The sequence below is a fragment of the Dasypus novemcinctus genome, chromosome 2, assembly GCF_030445035.2.
Source record: "Dasypus novemcinctus isolate mDasNov1 chromosome 2, mDasNov1.1.hap2, whole genome shotgun sequence".
Classification (NCBI taxonomy): domain Eukaryota; kingdom Metazoa; phylum Chordata; class Mammalia; order Cingulata; family Dasypodidae; genus Dasypus; species Dasypus novemcinctus.
Genome location: NC_080674.1, coordinates 68,765,853 through 68,784,816, shown reverse-complemented (window position 1 = coordinate 68,784,816; position 18,964 = coordinate 68,765,853). Strand labels below are relative to the sequence as shown.

The 18,964-nt window shown below is 37.3% G+C and overlaps 1 protein-coding gene across 9 annotated transcripts in view; it reads right to left on the bottom strand.

Moving 5' to 3' along the window:
* Positions 1-18,964, bottom strand: part of MAST4 (microtubule associated serine/threonine kinase family member 4) — a 632,991-nt gene that overhangs the window by 74,075 nt on the left and 539,952 nt on the right. The gene's annotated exons all lie outside the window — the stretch shown is intronic.

Here is an 18,964-nt window from a genome sequence, read left to right as displayed (position 1 = left end):
CCCAGACAGATGGGGGAGGGAAGTGGCCTCCTTCAGAGGCAGCGTGGAGCAGTGACTTGCCCACAGCCAAGAGGGCAGCTCCCCTGGGGGCTTGTTACTTCCTCCGTCAGACCATTCAGCTGATCGCTGAGAAAGCGCGGCAGGCTGCTGGTGAGGGGAAGTTGAGGACACGCCAGACCACTCTGCTTGTTTAATTAGATTGGCTGAATTGTCTGAGGACAAGATGGGACTGGAACTGGTTTAAATAAGGAAAGGAAAGGCTGCAAGCTAATCCTGTACGTTCCTGAAAAACAGAAAATAAATCAGAAAGGTTTCTTAACAGCAAGCCAGTTGCCACATTACTGGTTTCTTAATGAATGTGACAGTTGCAATTAGATGTAAGGAATGCAAGGCTTCAGCTTAAAGCCAGTACCTGCTGTAAAGGTAAGCAATTTATTACCTGTGTGCAAAAAGAAGGGACTAACACATTACGAGGATAAGTTTAGTGTTACCTTGAGGAATTGCAGACAGGCTATAGTGCTACTGAAATTTTCCAATTAACTTAAGGTTGCAAATTTTATAGTGATGTCTTCAACAGATGCCATTAACTTGATGACAGACAGCACAATCAAAGCTATTTAACTGGGAAGCGCTGAGAAGCCCATTTCTTTATGGGTAGAGAATCAAGAAACAATCCCCCACCCCCGCTGCAATGAAATTTATCATGCCTCTGCATCTGTTGTTCCTTGGGCCCCTGGAGAAGTGGAATCTGCTTTTCCATGCAGTAATACTTGACTGGTTTTGTTCATTTATCTACATGGCTAGACTAAGTTCTTTCAGTTTCTCTCAACAGCCTTCATCCTCTCCCCTCACCTTAGCTTGCACATTACTTTTCATTTTTAAGAGATCTGGATAATTTCAAGATGGCTAAAAATGTTCTTTCCTAAAGGGCATAATCAAATACCAGAAATCTTGATTTTGATTTGTGGAAAAAGCTCACTTTGCTCAAACACATACAGAATAAACTGCCAATAAGTTATTAGGACCCTCAAAACAATTGACTGTTTGATGCCAAGGCATTTTCAAGAACCATCCTTGTTACTCTACTTACTTAGAATAAAATATTAAGGCCAGTAAAACCTGGCATCAAATTGTAACTCCTGCATTCTTTGTAAACAGAATACTATGAGAATCACAATGAAATCAACTGGAACAATTAGGGAGAGTTTATTAAATATTTTTAAAATCAGAAGAAGAGAAAGGCAAGGAATTAATTCAAAACTCTTTTCATTTTTAGAGATTTTAATGAGCCGTTCCCAGGAAACCATGTAACATCTTACAATACTTGGGAAAATACCTTGCGAAAGGATGGGCTGAGACAGTTCTAGAGGTAGGTTAATTTAACTGTTCTTTAAAAAAAAACAATTCAAGGCTACCATTATTTCTGTTCTTTAGATTTAGCCTTCCCATTCTACACTGTGTTTCCAAGTCCATCAACTGAAAATGTTCCTCATTAGCTTCTCCTCTACTTTTCAACTGCTGTAAAACCAAATCCAAATCCCCAAGACTCCAGAGCCATTTGTATTATTTTACTAGGATCTTTAGTCTTGTTTCATGTCAGATTGAAGGGCTAAACTGAAATGCAGAAACAGAATCTGGCGAAGCAGCAAGATGAATGATCATAAAGGGTCTAAGTGCCATGAGAGATCAGAGAAAAAGGTTATATGGTCTAGCATACCTGCTTATTTAAGGACAAGAGACTTTAGCTGATTTTGAGGGCAATTCAGCAGGATTTAGATCTGGGAGAAATGGAAGGGGACTTCAGCAAGAGAGGTCAGAAAGAAGACAAATACCAAGAGCAACTCAGTAGAGACAAAGCTCTTAGATGGCAGCTAGAAATTCAGCCTGGCAATGCCTTTGAATTTTGAATTGTTTACTGGTACTAACTACTGAGATGTTTAGAAGCAAAGGAGAGATTCAAAGTTTTAACCTGGCAGGAAGTAGAGGATGAGGAGTTAGATTAGGATATGGAAGGCCAATAGAAAAGATATTTGGCTGGGCACACCAAGCATAAATGAGGATATATTAGAAAATAGTGATGAAAAAGAGATCAGACTAAGAACTGACAAACTAAAGTTTCCAGTGTGAGTGGACTGAAAGAATGACTGTTCAACTGATGTGGGAATTTTGAAAGAGAAATGGGGTGGGGCGTGCTTGTAGAGAAAAAGGGCAGTTGAGTAATTTGTAGATTTTTGTGTCACGTGCTACAGAAAATGCCTCAATTTTTCTTAGAAAGAAATTATAAGATGAACAGATTAGATAGGTAGAAGTCAATATTTAAATCTTATCTGAACTAAAAATTTATTTCTATGTTATCTACTCAGTCTCTGAAAACTTAGCAACACTATTTTGTTACACAGTTTTGAAAATGCTGCTAATTTAGAATCAACAAAAGTATTAAGTACATTTTATATATTCTTAACTAAGAGATGAGGATTTGGAGCAACTTTGGCTGCTGGGCACGTGCACAGCACTTCCCCAGGCTAAGAAAAGCAAGATGGATTGAAACCAGAGTCCTATACATGACCTTCACCGCTCACAGCACAGCTCTCTGAATTCATCCACCCATCTGCAAAACAATACCTGAGAGACACTCAAATGAAAACGGGTACTAGTTAATTCTCTGCCCATATGTGCAGCACTTGCTTATAACTCAAACCCTGCTGTTCCCAGGGATTTGTGGGCTCTTGGATGTGTGAGTGCCAGGACACTCTGTAGACTGCTGGTATCGCTGTTGATGCTTCTGACCTGGGAGAGCAAACCCTGGCGGAGGTCGGGCATTAGGCAGGTAATTAACTCTACAACCTCCAGGGGGAAGGAGCTTGGTTAAAATGTAAGCAGTGTATCCAAACCATACTTTACCTAAAGGTGCTGCACAGGGTGCCTCATTTTAGAAGCAGCTATTGCTAAGAAAGTGATTTCCAGATTAATTAAATTGTTTGATTGCTTTGTAATTAGGTTGGAGAAGTCCTGTGTCTTTACCACAGAGAAGCAAGCTGCAAATCTTTTTAAAAGGCATATGCTATACCCACTATAGATTATTAATGTGCTTTTAATAGCTGTCTGTTCGCAAAATGGTAATTTCTGATGCCCTGATTTTCCATTAGGACAGGGAATCCAAGAATTAATGATAATTGCCATTTGAAACTCCCGGTGGATCAAAGAGTAAGCCCCCATATGAATCCTTGTTGTCATTACTTGATGATCCCCTTAAATGAGTTGTGACATTCTGCATCATAACAATCAATGCTGTGTTTCTTCTTGCTTTGTAGGAGATTCTTGACAGTACACAGGGACTACTTAAAAACCTTAGAATTGGGGAGTGAAGGTAGCTCCAAGTTGAACACTTGCTTCCTATGTATGAGGTCCTGGGTTCAATCCCCAGTACCTCCTAAAAAACAAACAAACAAAAAAACAAAACAAAAAAACACCTTAGGACTGAGCTCTGCAGACTCAAATCCAGAGTCTCCTTACAAGATGAATGTCAGCAAATGAACTAGGCACGGGGGCAGTTATGCAGGGAATCGAGCTGACAGAATTTTGTAAAATAATCATTCAAGTCACACAAGTTTGAGGCTATCCCACTGGACCCAGGCAGGTGATGCAGGAAGAGAGTTAGAAATCTTCCCTTCATTTAGACATCCGTCTTGGAAACTGGCTCCTCTCCAGATTTAATTATAGACTATTCATTAAACCTGGGCAGCTGTTTAGAGTCTTAGTGGCCAAAGAAAAACCTTGGCTGGCCTTCAGTGGAAGGGGTCTCTGGGTAAGCAGTGAAGCAGTCACAGGAGGCCACTGAATAGAAGGAGACTGATATGCTTGGGGTTTCAAGGTAAAGAGAGCATTGTACTGAAAGAACCAAGGTTTTAGGCTTTATTATATCCAGGCTCCCTGAGTCTCTTTTGGTTTCCACCTTCGCTGTTTTATTGATCCTTCCATAGCCAGCACTACTACTCACTGTCATTTCTGACTGACTGATCCATTCATTCATTCAGCAAATATTTATTAAGGCTCCACTACATAGAGAGGAATGATATGATGTGGTTTATATTTTAGAAGATTGCTCTCACTGCTCTTGGCCAGTGGACCATAGCAGGTATAGTAGATTGAATCATGCCCCCTACAAAGAGGTGTATGAGTATGGACTCATTTGGAAAGTGTCTGTGAAGATCCTATTTGGATGAAGACAAATTGAATCAGAATTGTCCTCAATGACTGGGGTTCTTAAAAGCAGAGGCAATTCGGAAGTCATCAGTCAGTGGAAACCAGAGAAGATTGATGGCCATATGATGGCGGACTGCCAGAAAGCCATATCATCAAAACATTATAGACTCCATTAGAACGCATGGCCTAGTGATGTTCTGATGTTGGGCTTCCAGTCCCCAAAAATGTGAAACAACAAATTCCTGTTGTTGAAGCCAACCAGTGTGTGTATTTTTCAGAGTGGCCCTGGTAAATTAAGACATCAGGCAAGAGTGGTAGCAGTGAGTGCAGTTAAGAGGCTACCAACATAGATAAAAAATGGTGGTGGATAAAGATCTGAAGTATGATTTGTCAGTCAAGCCAAAAGGATTTGGTGAAAAACTGGATTAGGTGGAATGAATGGAGAAAGAGAGAAAGAAACAAGGATGACTCTGAGATGTTACAATTGCGCAGTTGGGTATGTGGTGCTATTACCTGAATGGGAAGACTAAGGGAGGATGTTGGTTTGGAAGTGTGAGAGAGAATTAAGAGCAAAACTTGAATATATGGGTAGGCTCTAAGCACTTTTACCTATGGAGGCTCCACCTCAAATAATTTCAAATGTATTAAAATATACTCATATTCTACATTATAAGCAATTGTATATAGTGATGTTACATGTAACTGCAGTCCTCACGTCACATTTTAAGTAAACAGTTACAATTCTATTATAGTTTTCTTATTGTACCTTAGAGCAAATAACATGTTTTCTTCCCCCAGCTCACATATTTAGTGCCTAATGGATTAAATAGCCCTGATCTGTTTCAGGCACACAAACAAGTCAACAGTACCGGTAAAGGATTTGAAGAGAAGGAAAATTCCATAGGCTAAATATTGAAGTTTGGGTAATAATTTCATTTGTCCTGTCTTTTGTCACCAAAATGATAAAAGACAAATGAATAGAATATAATGATATGTGTATAATATTTCATGTCTCTCTTCCTCTCACCACTTTATAATGCTAAATGCTGGTAAGGGATAAAGTTTGGTTATATGTGCAGATACAGAACAGATACACAAAAGATGTATATTGAGTTCCCAGCACTAACTTAGTCTCTGTAATAACAGTAAACTAGAAACGTGTTGATTTTGTGTTCCAACTCAATAATGACATATTAAGTTCTTTTCATTCACAGAGTTCTGAGCTATCTGGTAGGGCAGATAAAATAAATGAACAAGACCCAAAGAGATAAAAATTTGTTGGTAGAAGCAGATCTGTATATTACCACCTCTAGCCTTATCTTACAGAACTAATTCTAGACTCCTTAAATCATGTGAAAAACAAGTTTCTTAAACATTAGCAAAATTATTTACTTAAAAACACACACACACATAAGAAAGCAACAAACTTTCAGTGACTATGGAATACAGAGAATATACATCTTCACAATAGACTCCTGACAAATATATGTAATGCTTTCTAAGGTATGACTGACAAGGTTATAGGGTGGAAAACACGTTGAGAGTAGAAAAGAAACCCAATAACAGGTCAATTTCTATGTCATAAGACTCTTGCAGATGCCTGTTGTCTCCATTTCATGAAACCGTTACTCTGGAATTTGTGTACTGTATTTGAATTGCTGTGGCATTGACACGAATCCCACAGAGATGTGTTATAATGGGTTCTTGAGAATGTTTTAGCTTTTCATTGACCCTTCCTTATTACTTTGAATTGATGTCACATCTCAAGGTGATCCTGAGGAAAGACTGGGGAATGTCAAGAGTGATGAACAAAGTTGATTTTTAGTTGTATATTTTCCTCCTACCTATAGCAATTCATCTTCTCAGCAATAGAGAAGAGATTACTTTTACCCTTTGTTTAAAGTGTGAGTAGCATTTAGAAGGTCAAAGATGGAGAGGTAAGAACAGGCCACTGTAACAGAAATCCCCAAATTTCATGCAATTTGATGAAACAATGCATATTAATCTTAGATAATTAGTTAGTTCCTGAATCTGGGCAAAACACTATGAGTTAAAGAATGCATGCTAATGTGTGCTTTCATTATTTATTTCTATTTTACATGAAGGGATTTCAATTCTTTAACATAATTAGATTAAAAATGCTCCCCCCTCTCTTTTTAACCTAGAAGAGAGATGGATTCTATCAGGAAATTGGTTTTCCTCAGACTGCTTCAATTGCTGAGTAATTGCTAGTCAAAGAGGAAGTATTTAAATGAAATGCTGCACATTCTCTAACTTCCTAAATGTAATCTAAATGTATTCTCTATTACAACCCTTTCCCTTTTCAGTTCCTTCTAATTAAAAAAAATGTAAGGTAGTCCCATTTAACAAATGCATGGTACACAGGAATTCTATCTGAGAGAAGCAAAATATGTGTAAGTTTTGTTTTGCTTTTTTAAAATAGCTATCCAAACTTGTTTTTATTTAGCTATATCTGTTCAGACTTGAGGAGCAAAGACTGGCAATTCCTTTGTTTCATTATATAATCATGTGCAATGTACCAAATATCTAACAAATCAGAATTCTGACTTTCAGTTCCTACAAACCATAAAAGGAAATCTTGAAAATTCCCTGGCCCTCAGAATTTTCCTGCTCTAATATTTTTCTCTCACTCTCCCCTTCCATTTCCTTGGATTAGCAAATAGTTCTCAACCTGGACTGTATATTATAATCACTTGGGAAGCTTTTAAAATGCTGATCTCAGAGACCTACCCTGCCTCAGAGATTTTGACTCATTTGGTCTGGGGTAAGTGGTTTCTAAGAGCCCTTTTAAATGAGGTGATGCAAACTGTAAATCGAATCCAAAATTTCCACTTGCCCTTTAGAGCTCTTAACCAAAAAGTCCTGGATTTTTTCACTTCCTGTTTCCTTCTTCCCTCCTTTCTCTCCTCAGGTATATTAGTTCAATGTTCCTTTTGTACATTCACCTCACTCTGACCTCCAAGTAATCTCAAAATAGGACTAAAACCTGAAATTTCCTTCCCTAGCAATTCAAACAAACAGAGCATCCTACTATGTCAACACTTCTGAAATCCCATCAAAATCCTGTTAGGTTAATCATGTAAGTTAGTATGCTTTTCCCACCCAAATCCTATTGCTAGTCTCCTTTAAGCTTATCCAATTAAATTTACAACCTCTCACTTCCTCATTGGGACACTCCAAGCTGGGTATCATTTCTGGGTTCCTGGGTTGAGATTCTGACCCTCTGTAAAAGGAAAACAAAAGGAAGAAAATACTAACCATACTCCTGTTTACACTTTTATCATTAACTTTAATTACTTTTGGTTCAAAGTCAAAACATCAGTCTTCTTTTTGATCAGTTGCTACCAATACATGAATGAGAGATCTGACTTTTTTAAAATCTGCATTTTTCAAACTTTCATTTATCAGAGGTTGAATGCCTACTTGGTCCATGTAACATTAGGGCATTCAAGCATATGGGGTCGCTCAAACCAACAGCTGATTATCTGAAGCAAAAGTAAGATTATTATTCAAATCATTCTTTCTTGCAGGAAAATATAATTTCCCCTTTTCCCTGATAGGGAAACATGTCACTTCTCCATATGTTCTGTATACCCATGATATTTTGACATAAATCCTGAAGCAATTGATGAGTTGGGTAAAAGGAACTTGCTTCAAACCACACACAACCCTGAGATTTTTGTATTCACAATTATCAGCCTTTAGAGAACTACAGTTGTTGCTTAGAATGTGTTGAATTCTTCAGGTATGTTGAGGTAGAAAAAAGACAGTTGTGATTTCTCTCTTAGAGAATGCAACAGGGTGTTTAAGGTCCTCTTTGAACAATGATCTAAAGATTAGGTATATGAGATGTACATATTTTGGGACAATAAATCATTTATTAGAACAAACACTTATCAACAGTTGATAGACACTAGGCACAGGGATTCAAAGGTGAATATGAGGGGCTTCCTTCAAGTGATGTTGGTAGTGACAATGGATGAAACATGGAATATTGACAATTCTGGAGACTGAGGCAGAATTTCATAAGCTAAGAACACTCAAGGGGGCAAAAATGGCCAATTACTTTGGGTGTCAGGTCACATGTGACTACAGCTAAGCAAAGCAGTAAGATAAGGAAGTACTGCCACATTTCCCTCCTTTTTGGCTACAACGTGGCAGACCCTTGGTAATCTTTGGAGAAAGAAGGATGAGTCAAACCATCCCTAACTGCATGGCTCTCTGCCACCAGACAGGGAAGGAAGATCCAATAAAACATAACAGTGTATCCGCAATCATGGTGGTATGTATAAAGTGAGGAAGCAATGATTCGAAAGTGAGAGTAAAGAATGGCTTCAGAAAGTCAGTAGTAGATGAAAAAGTGGTAGGTGAAAAACTGGAAGGGAAGTGAAGGAAGCTTCTGAGGTAGAAGAAACTGAATGAGTGCAGGGACAGAGGCCCATAAGGGCATAGCAAATTTTTGCATGTATTAATTTTTATTATTAAAGCAATGACATATAAATGGTAAAAAACTAAAATACAGCTCAAGGGAGTATAAAATAAAGACTAAAAATCTCTCTCAACCTCTGACTCCATTGATTGATTCATTCAAATATTTATTATGAACTCAATATGTGTGCCAGACCCAGTTGCACTTTCAGATGTAACCATTCTTGAGAGGGTATTTATTCAGAAATACATACATACATACACACTTAAGTATGTATATAAAAATTCTCCCCAAAATAATATTCATGATCTTTATTACATGCTCCCCAAAATAATACCATGCTATATCATCTTCTCTACTTGCTATTTTTTTCTTAATAATCTATCTAGAACTTTGCATTCATCTGTATCATTTTAAGTACTACATATTAATATTCCAGCATATCATATACCAAAATGTACTTAATTGATTTTCAATTGATGGACAATTAGATAGATTTCAGTGTTTTAATGATTCAAGGAATATCTTCTGAATATTTATGTTATTATACCTAAGAGCTGAATTCCTAGAAGCAGAACTCCTGGGTCCAAGGATGGCTGCATTTTTCACTTTGGTACATACAGCTAAACTGCTCTGCAAATGATGATTTTCCCCCGGGATTTTGGCATTTTGATAGATGGTATTACATTGTTTTGATACGCATTTCTCTATGAATGAAACTGACCATCTTTTAATATGTTTACTGACCATTTGTATCTCTTTTGATACATACTATCTTGCTCATATTTATCTTATTGAGCTGTTAGTCTTCTTCCCTTAGTGATTTATAAATTTTTTTTTGGCATGTTGAAACAATTAGTCCTTTTTGTCAACACATTAAAGATGCCTCTTCCATTTGTGTTTATCTTTTAAATGTTTATGGTAATTTTTCTGATTGATAAACCATATTTATCAATAATTTCCTTTTATGGCTATTAGGTTCTGTACCTTGTTTAGAAAGGCCTTCCCCAATCCCAAATTATTTTCTAAATGTACTCACATTTTCTCCCAGCACTTTAATGGTTTCCTTTTTCAATTTAATTTTTTTTTTTTTAATTTCTCTCCCCTTCCCCCCGCCCCCAGTTGTCTGTTCTCTGTGTCCATTTTGCTGGGTGTTCTTCTTTGTCCACTTTTGTTGTTGTCAGCGGCACGGGAATCTGTGTCTCTTTTTGTTGCGTCATCTTGCTGCGTCAGTTCTCCGTGTGTGTGGTGCCATTCCTGGGCAGGCTGCACTTTCTTTCACGCTGGGCGGCTCTCCTTATGGGGCGCAGTCCTTGTGCATGGGGCTCCCCTATGCGGGGACACCCCTGCATGGCAGGGCACTCCTTGTGCGCATCAGCACTGCGCATGGGCCAGCTCCACACGGGTCAAGGAGGCCCGGGGTTTGAACCGCGGACCTCCCATGTGGTAGACAGACGCCCTAGCCACTGGGCCAAGTCCGCTTCCCTTTATTTAATTTTTAAAACTCTATATGGGATTTTATTGGTGTAAGCAGTGACATAGCAGTCCAATTAACCTCTTTTTCAAATGGTTAATCAATTAACTCAAGACCATTTGTGGACTGAATAATTTACATTTTCCCAGTGATTTAAGCAAGGCACATTTAAGGAATGCTAGGTAATATGGTGGAGGAATCGTAGGAAATAAGGACAGGACAGTAAATGGTGGAAGGATAGAGGATGATGGATTTCAAACTAGAAAATTCTAAGGGCCAGGTGTAAATATCCTTTAGCTGACAGCTGAGGGGTCATTTTATTTTTTTAAAATCAAATCCTCAAGGTGGTTCTTAGGCACACTAGAGTTTCAGAATCCTAGTTTTAGAGAAGTGATTCTGAACCTTCACTTCATATTAGAACAGCCTATGGACCTTTGAAAACCCCAATGCCCAGGCCACACTGCAGACCAATTAAATCAGAATCCAGAAGGAGGAGGAAGGCATAAGTATTTTTAAAAACTTTCCTGGTGATTCTCATGTGCAGTCAAGTTTGAGAACTGCTGCTTTATATCCTGCTAAAGAAAATGAATTTTATCATTTAAGTTGTTCTCTAACCTTAATATGTATTAACATCCCTTGGGCAGCTTTTAAAAAGATACACTGATGTCAGGCCAGACGCCTGACTTTTCTGATTTAATTGGTTTCAGGCTTGGGTATTTTTTTTAAGCTCCTCAGGTGATTCTCTTGTGCAGCCAGGCTTTAGAACATACAGTACAGTAATTCTCAAACTGTAGAAGAACGCATCAGAATCACCTAGAGGATTTGTTGAACCACAGATTGCAGGGCCCTGCCCCAGCCCCATAGTTATTTATTTAGTAGGTCTGTGGTGGAGCCTGAGAATTAGTGATGTAAATGCTGCTGGATGAGCGATCACTTTGGGAACCACTGCTCCCCTGCGCCATGATAAACCACAAAATGTTTTTCTTTAGCTAAAAGACATAATTAAGTTCATTTCTTAAAAAAAAATTTGCTTCAACATAGCAGAGAGATTAGGTGGGGGTAGGGCAAAGGAAGTGTAAGTGTACAGAAAGAGAAGGATCCCAGTTCTCAGTCTGGGGCAAATGTCCACAGTCAGTAACTGTGGTGCTGGGGCAGGATATAAAACACATTTTCAGAGGAAAAGTAAGATTAGTAGGAATAGTGTGGTAGAAGATGATGCTGAGGTTTCTAGTTTGGGTGACTAGATAGATGATGTTGCTAATAAGGAGAGAGAATAAACAGAATTGATAATAATTAAGTTTGGCATTGAATAACAGTTGGATTTGAGGTGGTGATGGGATATATACAAATGGAGACATAGAAATACGCATCTGTGTTTGGGAGAAATGTCAGGCCCAAAAGAGCTATGAGAAAAATCAGCACATGAGTGGAGAGAAGATCTTGGTCAAGGAGAGTGTGCCACAGGTAAAAGGATACTTGAAAATGTAAACCAAGGGATCCCAATAGTCAAAATGGATGCGCGAGCAAAAGGGGACCAACATAAAGGAAGGAAACACAGAAGATAGTATCATAGGAAGCAGGGGAAGAGGAATATTCAAGAAGTAGGAAATGACTGCTGGTATCAAATGCTGCAGTATGCTCAGGCTAAATAATATGCTTTACAAAGAGGTCATTGGATTTGACCCTGGGAGACCATGGTTTTAGTGAAACAGTGGGATTAGAGTGGTTTCAAGCCTGAGTACATTGGCAATTAATCTTGACCAAGATTAGACCTGAGCCAGTTTTCCAAGGGTACTAGAGTAGGAACTGTTGGCTCTCTTTTACCAGGGCATGAAATAAAGGTCATGAATAACACAATACCTACACTTCGTTATTAATTTAATCAAGTTACAATTTTAAAAATTTCAAATATAATAGCTAATGGTTTCATAGTATGATTTAAAACCTAATAATAAAAATGTGCTAGCATGTGGAAAGTGGATAAGATAATGCCTAGGTGAGGAGTTAGCCGTCTACATTTTAAGATATGAAGCGATAACAATCAAAATTTCAATCTTTCCCTTATAGGCTTAAAGGATTTAAGATTCTGGAATCTTAGCTCAGAAAAAGTTTACTTAGGACATTTTAAATTAACATTTTTTAACTGAAAAATAAAAAAGGAATAAGTTCTGCTAAATAATTTGGTAGTGTTTTCAAACAGCAATTAACAGACCAAAAATAAGAGGACATTTTCATTCAGCAATATATGTCATGACATAGTTATACTATAACCATCACTCAGATTCTATGCTTCCCTCTGGCACATGCACCTTTTCAGGTAGATGTTAGGTAGAAGATAGAGGCATATGGCCATCACCACCGTGGGGGTGACTGAGGGGATAACTTTAGTAACACTACTAATATTGGGAAATGCTAAACATAAAACCGTTGGACTCTTAAATTGGAGGCAGATGGTAAGGGTGGAAGCAATTATGTACATGGGGTTTTTCTGGTGAAACATTTAATATCCATAGAAAAGAAGCTGATCACTTTCAAAATAAAAATTTTTAACCTGACCCTAAAGGCAACACATGCTTATGGCAGAGGATATGGAAAATATATTAAATTATACAAAAGAATTGGCAATCCTACCAATATATTATTGTGTTATCTTTCCTCAATTTTTTGAAGAGTGTGTGTATGTTTAATAAATCTTATTCAATTTTGTGCCCTGCTCTTTATATTTTGGTTGTAATTATAATTTTCCTATGCCATTATATATCTTTTTATAAATGTGATATTAATGGCTATGATTCCTCTTTACAGATAGATTAGAATACTATTTATCATTTTTTTCTTACTATTTAATGTTTAGACTGTTTTCAATTTTATACTATTAAATAATGTTGCAATTAACATCCTGAAGTATATATTTCTGAGTATATTTCTGATTAAGTCCTTATATTTCTTGAAGTACAAATAATAGCTCAAGCAATATGAACTATTTTTAGGGTTCTTGACATAATGTTTCAGTCTGCTCTCTAAGAGACTGAATTTATATTTATGTAGTAACTTCAATAAACCATCATCAGAAATGAATATTTCCATGATCGCTTTTTAATATTTGCAAATCAGGTGAAAACCATTATTTCATTGTTTCGATTTGCATTTATTTGATTAGGAAGAGGTAAAACTTTTCATTTGTTTACTTGTCATTTCTATTTCTTCGTTTGTGAACTGTCTGCTCATGTTATTTGCCTGTTTATTCAGTGGGGCACAGGGGTTTTCCCTACATTAATTAAAAGAGCTCCTTATGGCTTAACAATAGTAACTCTCTGCCTATTATGTTTATTGCAGTTATGTTCCCAGTTATTATTAGTGTTTTAATTTTATTTATGGAGTTTAACTTACAGAATTTTAAACTTTTAATATAGTCAGATGATTAGTCTTTTCCTTAGTGGTTTCTTCTACTTTTTTCATGCTTATAAGTTATTTCCCCCCTAAAGAAGAGGAATTTTCCCTATCATGAGTCCTGCCTCCCCAGGGTTGATGGCACCACCCACTTTTCCAGCTGTTTTTGCAATTAGGGCATGGGTGGGCTTTGCCAATGAAGTCTAAACTCAACCTTGTCTTGAAAGAAGGCAGTATGAGGAAGTATATGACAAAGAAACAAATTTTTGGTGGCAAAAGTGGTGGCAGAGGCATCCCTTGTGGGGGTAGGGGCAAGGTTCTGGAATCTAGAGATCAGTGGCAGCAGTGCAATGGCAGCTGGGACTTGCCCTGCCCGGTGCCAAGTGTGGTCTAGGTGTTTTTCCAGCCTTATGTCCTCCAATGCTCACTTTCTGGCCCTTCTGAACATTCTGTGAGCCACCTTATATGCTTTAATAATTTCCTCTGCTTAAACGAGATAGAGTAAATTAAGTGTTTGTAATGAAAGAAACAGTTTTAAAAAATACACACATCATTAGAATTAAGATTGGAATTGCATAAGGGCTACAATTTAATTTCAGAAAATGGACAATATTTAGCCTTTTCTCCAATGAACATGGCATGTCTTTCTATTATTCAAAATAGTTTAGCTTCAAGATAAAGTTTTGGGAAACGGACTTGGCCCAGTGGTTAGGGCGTCTGTCTACCACATGGGAGGCCCGCGGTTCAAACCCTGGGCCTCCTTGACCCGTGTGGAGCTGGCCCATGCGCAGTGCTGATGCGCTCAAGGAGTGCCCTGCCATGCAAGGGTGTCCCCCGCGTAGGGGAGCCCCACGCGCAAGGAGTGCACCCGTAAGGAGAGCCGCCCAGCGTGAAAGAAAGTGCAGCCTGCCCAGGAATGGCGCTGCCCACACTTCCCGTGACGCTGACAACAACAGAAGCGGACAAAGAAACAAGACGCAGCAAATAGACACAGAGAACAGACAACCGGGGGAGGGGGGGAAATTAAATAAATAAATCTTTAAAAAAAAAAAAGATAAAATTTTGCTCTTTCTTCATATGAACCCTTTCTGGTTTCAACTGGGTTACTTTTAGGCATGGTATTTTCTGCCTTTTTGGAAGAGGTGGGGGAGGAGGGGGGGAAGATGTGGAATGTTGTTATGAATGGAGTCCTTTCTTCCATTATCATTTCTTGACTAGTTATAGTTGGTAATATATAACAATATTAATTTCTATATATTCATCCTTTATACAATTTATTTCATGAATACTCATTAATTTTTATTATTTAAATCTGTTTTTTAGGTTATTTATATCATTTGAATATAAAAAATTTTACCTCCTCTGAAATTATAGATTTTTGTTTCAGTGATTATGTGTTAATTGACTGCAAAGAGCCTCCTCTAGAATAAAGATAAATATTAATGACAATAGATTTTAATGGGATGCCTCTACTATTTCACTAGTTAAGTAAGATACTGGCCATTAATCTAAATTATATATACTTTACTACATAAAGGAATTCTCCATTCATTCTCATTTTCCAAAGAATTTTTATCAGGGATGGATATTTAATATCATCAAGTGCTTTATCAGGCTCTATTCAGATGAACATTTGACATATTGCTATGACTTATTAATAGTGTTCATAATATTAAATCAATCAGCATTCTTAGAATAAACTTCAGTAGTTTATTTTAAATAAGTTTTATAATGTTCTATAAGTTTTAACACTTATTTTTCAGAGAAAAATGGGTTGGTAGTTCTCTTATTCTGTGCCATATAGGTATGTTCTTCTATGACAATGTATGCCATCACTGTTTTTCACACTAGTAACTTATTATTATTTTTAAATGTTTAAACCAAACCTAAATGCATATTTTACTTAATTAATGAATTAAGAAGAAATATAGTATAACGCTAATTCTTCCCTTAATCCTCCAAATAAGCCAAGGAACTTAATATCTGGGTACCTTTGCCACATTGCCTTCTCTTGTCTTTATCAATATAATTCTAGATCTATATTGTTATTATTAGTGAATTATTATTTATATTTTAACATTTTAAAGTATCTTTTCAAACTCTGAATTTTCTATCAGTGCTCACTGTAGTTTTTTAATATCCCATCTTCCCAATTCTTAAATTCATTTTAATTCAACTCTCAGTCATCTTGTATATACCTTTAAGTGAAATTCTCATAAGACACATGAAAAGTATACTTTATGTGTCCTCAACTATATGACAATGGATATAGAGTCTTTGGCTATAACATCATTTGTGGATGGGGAGTCTGAGGCCAGCATGGATTTTATTCCTTTGTAGGTAATCAGTTTTTGGGTTCATTTCTGTTCAGATGCTTCAGATACTGATAGGTGTTTTCCCTTTATTGCTTTAGCATACATGTAATATAACAATAGATATGTAGGACAGACATTATTTGTGCTCTTTTTACTCAGCCTTTTTTGCAACTTGGGAAAGTCTTCAAAAACTTTGATTATTGCTCTTGATCACCCTCAATGAATATATTATAAGTTGATGAATAAATCCCCATTTATCTGGTATGGGATGTTCAATACTGGAAAGTATAGTTTCTCAAATCCAATAGAGTACAGTAAGACTGGTGGGGGGGGCAATGGATGTCTCTAGCCAGCTCAAAAACCAGCTTTCTTTTGGTGGGAGATTACTGCCAGATATTTTGGTTGTTAGCATAGCTACAAAGTCTCTAATGTTTGTGTATGCTGTACAAGAGGGTGAAATTCACCTTCTGCCATCTTCAATTCTGACTGTCATACTGCTTTGGAGGTCTAGCTGTGAGTTGACTGCTGATTATTTTTCGATCACGAGGTTTGGATTATGCATAGGGGGCAATTCCTTTTAAAGATATGGCCAATTATTGATGTATACTTAGTTTTTGGTATTACTCCAATTTTACATTGTGGAGGAGGCAAGGTGTTGTAGATATTCCAACAAAAAGCACATATAGGTGTCAAACACATAACCTGTAAGTCAACTGCTCAATTTGATGTATGCTAATGTCAGTGCTTTAAATTTAGGTACTATAACTTCTACTCTGCTGGAAAGGAAAATTTTAGGGAACAAAATGATAAGTAGGACTCAGGTAAATAGGCACAGCCTCATGACAGAAATGGTTAAGGCCCCAGATCACCAGAAAAAATGAACATCTATCATTTATGTCAAGAATAAGAACAGGAGGATGAAATAAAACAGCTTCATAAATCCACTCACGAAGCAGGCGGCTAATGCTTATGTGAAATTTGTTGTCAGGAGAGGTATGCACATCTCTTGATGTTAAAAAGAAGTCTGTCTGGGTCTCTGGAGAAGAGAGAAGAATATGTGTTTGGCCCTTCTCTTTTGACAATCAAAAGTGTCAACTGAAATATCTAGTGATAAGTTTAAAACCCACATTTCCTTCTGAAATAATGGCACAAAAGCATCAAATGCAAACTAGCTCACTTATTTTTTCTTTCAGTTTCAATAACGGTAGAATGTGTCCATTCCTAAACCAAATTACTGATTCCACAAAGAAGTGGGCTTTTCATTTCCTTGTTTCATTTCCTGCCTTTGGCCTATTTAAGACTATTTGCATCTCTGAACACTGAAGTGGGGCATGTTATTTGCCTGAGGATCTCTCTCACACATGCATACATACACAAATGAAAACATTCAAAACCATATTCATTCCTTCAGTGACTGGTTGGTCACCCTGGTACCAATTGTAGAGTTCTGGAACATTTCTACATGTGCAAAAAGAGTCTTTTAGACCAGTTTGGTGTTCCAGCTTATAGATACGATGACCACAAATTCAGATGTGGGCTACTCCAGATAAACAAAGCAATACCCTTCAGAATATGATTGGGAGGCACAGGCAATGGGACAGCTGGTTTTCTCATCAAAAGCTCCTCGAAGTGGACACCCACCCTCAGATGCTGATAAAATGAAAAAAGTGACCCCATTCAGAACATGCTTGTGTGTCACTCAGGTATGCTCTCCCATCCCCATCTTAGGTCGGCAGAGTTCAACCTGCTGTCTCACCCAAACTCTTTTCCTTAATATTTTAGGGTGCTGAGAGTCATTAGACCCTAGAATATTAAAAACATGCCTCCAATGAAGAACACAGGGCTAATATACGTTAATCCTGAAAACATAAGGTGAAAAAAATCTCTTTTTAAACAAGAGCACTAGAAACATAGAATTACAGCCCTAAAAAGAATATTTTAAAAAAGGGCATAGAAGCCAATTTCCTCTTCCACCAGAAAAGGATATTCACGCCAAGTGAAGAATTGTTTGAAATCTATACTTGATTGCTAGCAAACCACCATAAGTCTTCAGGAAAATTAACCTGAAAATCAATTTCTTATATCTAAGGAAATAATTGAACATAGTCCATGTAATTAAATGCTAGTCTTTTTGTTCACTAGCTTCTGATACCTTAATAGAAGGAACACTTTAGAATGTTCATGCACTGAGGAAATCCTTAGGTATACCTGTTATCAGCCATTCTCTATCAGTGAGGGGATGCTGGTATGAGATTTGGCAGTAGTATAGTTAGGGGATATAGAATTTTCATAAAAATGGTTCAGAATTCTCTCTTTCTCTCAAATCACACATTTAGCAGGTAAGTGTCATTTCTTGCTGACCATCCTTGACCTGAATGAACCATGTGAGGGCATGTCAGCACACTACTCCCTCTTCTCTCTCAATTACAATTACATGTACTCTTTTGGTGTGTCACAGCAATGTAGTTCATTTCCAAAGTAATACTGGGACTTTTCTATAGCTTTAAAACATACTGTAGGAACATAGGGCATTGGAATTATTCTGCATGACATTGCAATGACAGAGCATTTTACATTTCGCCAAAACCTTTAAAATTGTTCCGTGAAAAGTGTAAACCAGAACGTAACCAACCATAATTGGTTAGTAGCAAAGTGCCAATATTTCTTCATCAATTGTAACTAATGTAAGATGTTATTAACAGGGGAAAATGTGGGAGGGTGGTGGGGTATATAGGAATCCCGTATACTTTCTATGTAACTTTTCTGTATTCTAAAACTTCTTTAAAATTAAGTTTATTATATGAAAAAAAACATTAAAAACGTGCCTTAAATAACTAAAACAACAAAATTCCTGTTATCATATGCATTCTTTTTTGGAAAAGTAAGCATTTTCTTCTACTTCGGGTAGAAGACCCAAGTTCTTTGACTGAGTTGGACAGAAGAAACATAATGAAGAAAACCATGATCAATACACTGCATTCAGGCCCCAGAGAGGAGAGTGACTACAAAACTCTGGTGATATCCAGACTTCCCCGATCCTTCCAGACGGCGTTGCGGGGCAGGGGCAATGACCAGGGAAGGAGGGTTCCAAACCAGGCTCTGACTCCAGCAAGCCAGGGGTCCTGAACACTT